General features: G+C 47.3%; 1 pseudogene; it reads right to left on the bottom strand.

Moving 5' to 3' along the window:
- Positions 1–5,327: 5,327 nt before the first annotated feature.
- LOC147427061 (putative pentatricopeptide repeat-containing protein At1g03510 pseudogene) lies at positions 5,328–5,942 on the bottom strand (annotated as a pseudogene).
- Positions 5,943–6,197: the final 255 nt, after the last annotated feature.

Raw genomic sequence — 6,197 nt, 5'->3', positions numbered from 1 at the left:
GTTCCGAGCCTTGTCTTAATAGTCCTGGTTGACTTCTATGTCACGGTTTTTGTCGAGATGTCGAGAATAATCAATCACCCATGGAACGCAATCGGCCTTGCCATTGCATACCCAATTTTGAGTCCTTATTGCTTGCGAACTCGAAGATGCTACCGTGTTGCCCACATGCCTTGCATGCAAATGCATGCGGCTGTGGTTGAATCATGCTGCATGGGGTTGGCCCCTTGGGTTGCCCCTTGGGCACCCTTGGGCGCCAATCCAAATTACCTGGTGATGGCAAAGTTGTGAAGCGGCGTAGAGGGAGAGAGCAGTCGATGGTGACCTGCAGACTGCTCCTCTATCATCACCGTACAAATGAAAAGGCTTGCCCTCCCTTGTTGATAATGAACACGGGGTCACGTCGAGGGATCAACGGTGCCAGTTGGATCCACCGTTGATCCAAAAGGGCGTGACCTAAAAGATTTAGCGCCCCTTCACAGCGCTCGCTGCTCGAGCCCCAGACCTCACCCTCAGACTCCCACGCCCTATCCAACTCACCTAACACGCATCCGTGCAGGTATGGCGAGTCCGCGCGTACATAAAGCCTGCCCCCCCTGCTGCGGATATCCGACGGTCTCAAATCCACGCGATGCCGAAAGCGCGCCCCTGCCGTAGATCCCTTGAACGTGACCCCGTGTCACTTATAAACGAGGTTTGCCCTCCTCAGCGCGCACCTAACGAAGCCCCATCTCTGTCGGTTTAATGCTGGTCGTCAAATTTGCCTTCGTGTGTGCAAGAGGCCTTTCCCGCAGCTCTTTCCCTTGTCGGATCTGCAATGGCTTTGCTTCCACGCTAGCGGCTGCTCCCATGACCGATCACTTTGGTGCTTTTTCCTTGTTGTGTGGAAGCCATGCTTCCCACGCCTGTCTTCAGCCCATGACACCTCCATCTTCGATCAATTACCACCTCCATGTTCATGGCAATAGAAAATAGACCACGCTTCAAGAAGAGAGATCGAGAGAGCCATCATGCAATTGGAAGAGAGAGAGAGAGAGAAATCATGAAAGCTCCAAGCTTTCGCCCCTTCCTCCATGGCTCCCCTCCCCTGAGCTCTGATAACAATGTAAAATAGAGGAGACTGGAGCATGCTCATCACCACCCAACTGTGCCCTATATAGGCCCTTGGCCTGCTAAACATAGGGACCCCCTTGATTGCATGTCTGTCCTGGCCCTTGGCATTGCCCGGTCCTACCCTTGGCATGACAGACAAGGCTACAACACCCCGAGTGTATTGTCGAGCGGTGGAAAGAGCTCGCATCAACCGATCGCACTTGGTTTTCTTGTTTGGACAGCCACTTAGTACTTGTGTTATTTGCCTCTTAACCCAATATCCTCTTCTACGGCTATTGATCTTCAGCATTAATCCTTGGACCATCAATTTTTCTAGCGGTTCATCGGTTGCTGACTCGAGAGGGGGCTGCCAATGTGTGGATTACATCGGACACCATTCCCTAAGCACCACACATGGCGATTCCATCCACAAAGCAGAAGGGGCAACAACCCCAAAGGGGGCCTCGCCGTCTACTGTGACTTAAGCGCCTTCCTCTCCTCGGACCTACGTTGGCCTCTCAGAATGCCAATTCGGCAAAGACGACAACCTCCTCACCGCCACTCAAGACCAGATGGATGAGTGGGTGGACATGAACATCAGAGTCTCATGTTTCTTATGATGAACCTCTCAGATCGCATCACAAAGGAGGTGTCCAAGGAGGAGCATGCACATCCATTTTAGAGACGGATTCTTGATCAATTTGAGGATAAATTCTTTGCCAGACAAATCACACTTGGATGGGAGTTGACAGCCTCCAGTTTCAAGATTTCAACCACGGCAAGCCTCCTCACTATATGGCACGGCTCTAGACAAGGGGGGTCTATGGTGGGAAAGAGAAGCGGAAATCGCAATGCAATCTCAACCGTCCGTCGACTCGGTGAGCTAAGGGTGAACTAGGGGATGAACTAAGGGTGAATTCGGGGCAAAAATGGCGCCCCGAGTTCACTCCTAGTTCACCCGCCTCGCGGGGTGTGAGTCAAACGCGAGACGTTTCGTTGGCACACGAATGTCCTACCACCATGCTAGCGCGCGTCACTATCCATGTTGGCATGGCACATGATCACACCCTAGTTTATACGCCCCTAGTTCACCCTTAGTTAGCCCCCAATTCACCCACCCCTAGTTTACCCGCCCCCAGTTCACCCACCCCTAGTTCACCCGCAGTTCATTGCATGATCCGACGGCTGAGATTCAAACGGCCTCTCCCCGCCAAATTTGGGCCCTTGATCCCCTCTGAACCAGAGCCGTGCCATATAGTGACGAGGGCACTCCAATGACAAGCCATGATGAATTGAGAACATGACACTAGGCGCTCTCTCTCTCTCTCTCTCTTGAATAACATGACACAAGACCTGAAGAGCAGGTCTTGAGTTCAACTCTCTAGATCTTTAAGGTCTCTTGGGATAGTTTCCTGCGACGTTAAAACTCTCTTCTTCTTCTTCTTCTCTCTCTCTCTCTCTCTCTCTCTCTCTCTCTCTCTCTCTCTCTCTCTCTCTCTCTCTCTCTCTCTCTCTCTCTCTCTCTCTCTCTCTCTCTCTCTCTCTCTCTCTCTCTCTCTCACACACACACACACACACACAAATACACACAATTGTAGTGAACTACAACGATGTGTGCTTGGCAGCGCTTTGGTCGAGATGTACGCCAATTGTGGTGCAGATGCGAAGAGAAGGCCTTGCTCCAAATGCAATCACTCATGTTTGCGCCTTCAAAAGCCTATGGACTTAGGCATGATTTTCACAATTCATGGTGAGATTGCTAGTCAGCCGCTGTTAAAGAAAGGCGTCATGCTTGCCAATGCTTTGATCGATGTGTATGTCAAACTGGGTGCCCCCATGACGGAAGTTCTTGATGGACATCCTCTCCGAGATATCATCTCTTGAAGCGTGTCGATTGCAGCATATGCGTTGCGTGGCTGTGACAACGAAGCTCCGGACCGTTTTGCCAAATACAAAGGGAAGGCCTTTCTCCAATTAACGCATTCACTCATGCTTTGCACCTTGAAGGCATGTGGCCTTATGCTAGATGTTGACATGGCTGAGAGAAACCTCGATGAGAGTTAGTCAAAGGCTGTTGGAGAATGGTGTCGTGTTTGGTGACACACACACACAATTGTAGTGAGCCACATGGAAAAGTCAATGTTCTATTCTACTTCTGATGGAATATTTAACAATCATTAATTAGGGGACCACCACAAAGTTTTTGTTGACACGGCCTGCTTGCAGGGATTGATATCACACATTTTTAGGCTTTTTTAAAGCTACTAGTGTGGCCGGCGGCCTTCGGCCGCCTCTCTCTCTTTCTCTCTCCCCCCCCTGCGTGCGCACTGTCCTCACTGTAGCCGGATAAAGGAAATTGCGACACGTGGCACTGGAAAACCAGTCTCCTTAATATATAGTATAGATTTTAATACTCTAGCGCTGCTTTGCAAATTAAAAAAATTAGCACTTGCGCTTTGCCGATAGCAATAGTGCAAGGAGATTTGTGCAGAGACGAGAGCAAGCAGCAATGCAAGGTAGTACCGTTGCTGCTCATTGTTCACTACAATTTTGTGTGTGTGTGTGTGTGTGTGTGTGTGTGTGTGTGTGTGTGTGTGTGTGTGTGTGTGTGTGTGTGTGTGTGTGTGTGTGTGTGTGTGTGTGAGAGAGAGAGAGAGAGAGAGAGAGAGAGAGAGAGAGAAAGAGAGAGAGAGAGAAGAAGAAGAAGAAGAGAAGAAGAGAGTTTTAACGTCGTAGGAAACTATCCAAAGAGACCTTAAAGATCTATCCGACGAGGAGAATAAGCTTCATCCATGGCCCACAATTGCTCACAACAAGCTAAATCCAATGGTCCACATTGCACAATATCTTCCAAGAGTTCGAGGACTCTCACATAGGCCAAAAAGTACTCATGGAGAATAAAAGGTTCAAAGATTTGGAGTTATGAATTGTGTACCCCATGGTGAAACACTATCTGATTAATTGCTTGTTCAAAAATACAGTGCAATGTTCACAAGGAAAAATGGATCTTTCATTAAGTTTCGTCCAGCTAAAATTGCAAAATCTTGGCTAGTTTCCATCATGTTTTACTGTAGAAACCGGTAGATCGTTCAAATTTTGATTTGAAGCACAAGAGAACTTTAAGTTGTCATTTTTCTCTCTGGTTAAGCCCTAACTTCAACTTGAGTATGTGTATGGAGACAATAGAAATGTCTCTCTCTCTCTCAACACACACACACACACCTCTTGGGATAGTTTCCTACGACATTAAAAATCCCTTCTTCGTCTTTCTCTCTCTCTCTCTCTCTCTCTCTCTCTCTCTCTCTCTCTCTCTCTCTCTCTCTCTCTCTCTCTCTCTCTCTCTCTCTCTCTCTCTCTCTCTCTCTCAAAACACACACACACACACACACACACTTCTACTAACATAATATAGTGGAAGGAGAGCTCTTTACACGTGTCGCAATCTGCGACTTGAAGGCTAAAGTCCAAAATTAAAAAAATCCCTTTGCACGCGAAAGAGGGAGAGAGGCCGCCGAAGGCGGCCGGCCGTACTAGTCCCAAAAATGGTAGTGCAGTAGGATATTCACCAATCGAACTAGGCCCAAATTTCATCATGGTGTTGCTACTCTCCCGATGGCTCTACCTATCAGTTTCTGTACAATGATTAACAGCAAAGTGCACATTCATAAGTAGGCGCTAAAACAGACATCCCTCAAAGGAGCATACTGCTCTGTGTTTGTCTCCATGTGCACGACTGCACCCGCTTTTGGCAGAAAACTTTTAGAATCCATGGCATCTCAAAGCCTCATTACTTGATGGCATCAATATACTGACAGCTCAATCAACCCTTCAAATATCTCAAAGGAGCTTAAGGGGAAGAGTCTTGTGTTAACAAGGAGACAATCCAATGCCTTACGCCACCATCAATCATTCTGCAAATAACCTGTTAGCAAGGAGTGAAAAAGCTAGCATGAAAGAACTGAGGACCCTTTATCTATGAGAAGGCATCCTAACTCAAAAGACTTCTTTGCCTACAACTGCATCTCTCCAGTTCCCACACATTGGATCAAACCTACGAAGTTGCTTGATGCTCTCTCTTGCAGCAATATGGCACTGACATTTGCGCATACTTGTCTGAGTATTGAAAGGCTACCTTGTTTCAAACAAATGCTGCTAGCAACACCAATGCAGTCATTTCATGTAATAACTAGAAAACTTTGGTTGTTATTACACCTTCAACCAGGAAAGCAATTAGAGTCTCACTCGACCATCCGCAACATGGAGTCTGGAACCTCATTTGTTCTTTTCAATATCTGTAACCTCATGGCCTCAACAGTTGCTGCATCTTCTTGCCTACCAACAGCTGCATAAATATCAGCCATAAGGACATAAGCTGCCCCATCACTTTTATCTATCTTTAATGCCTTTTGAAAGGCCCACTTCCCAACATTCACATCCTTCCATGTCCGACAAGCACCCAACAGTGCACACAAAATTGAGCAATCAGAAAATGGCATCCATTGGATCACTCTCACTGCCTTGTCAAGGTGCCCTGCACGACCAAAAAGATCAACCATGCAAGTATAATGTTCTAAATCCGGATTTATGCCATACTTTGTGCTCATATGCAAGAAGTGCTTATAGGCTTCTTCTACTAGACCTAAGTGACTGCACCCATCGAGCACGCTAGAGAGTGTCACCGCATTTGGACAGAAGCCTTCGAGTTGCATTCGTTCAAAACATCTCAGTGCTCGCTCAACTTGGCCCTCTTGCACATAAGCAGTAATTATGGTATTCCACAAAACAACATCTTGACACCGGAGTTCCTCAAGTACTCCTTGCGCCTTCGCAAGAGACCCACATTTAGCATACATATCCACAAGGGCTGTCCCAAGCACACATCATTTCCCAGCAGCCCTTGTTTGGAAATTTCATCATGAATTTGCTCACTCTTTATCACTAATCCCATAATGCCACATGCTTTCAAGATTGATGCATAGGTCACTACATCTGAAGAGCACACCATTTCAGAATGGAGTTGATGAGCGCATGAATCGTACGATTCAGAAAAGAGTCACAGCAATGCTTTCTACGACAAATCTCACACAAGGCTTTTGGGCAGAAGCCGT

Source organism: Adiantum capillus-veneris, chromosome 24 (genome assembly GCF_014529385.1).
Source record: "Adiantum capillus-veneris isolate H3 chromosome 24, ASM1452938v2, whole genome shotgun sequence".
Taxonomy (NCBI): domain Eukaryota; kingdom Viridiplantae; phylum Streptophyta; class Polypodiopsida; order Polypodiales; family Pteridaceae; genus Adiantum; species Adiantum capillus-veneris.
This window is presented reverse-complemented; position numbering and strand designations above follow the sequence as displayed.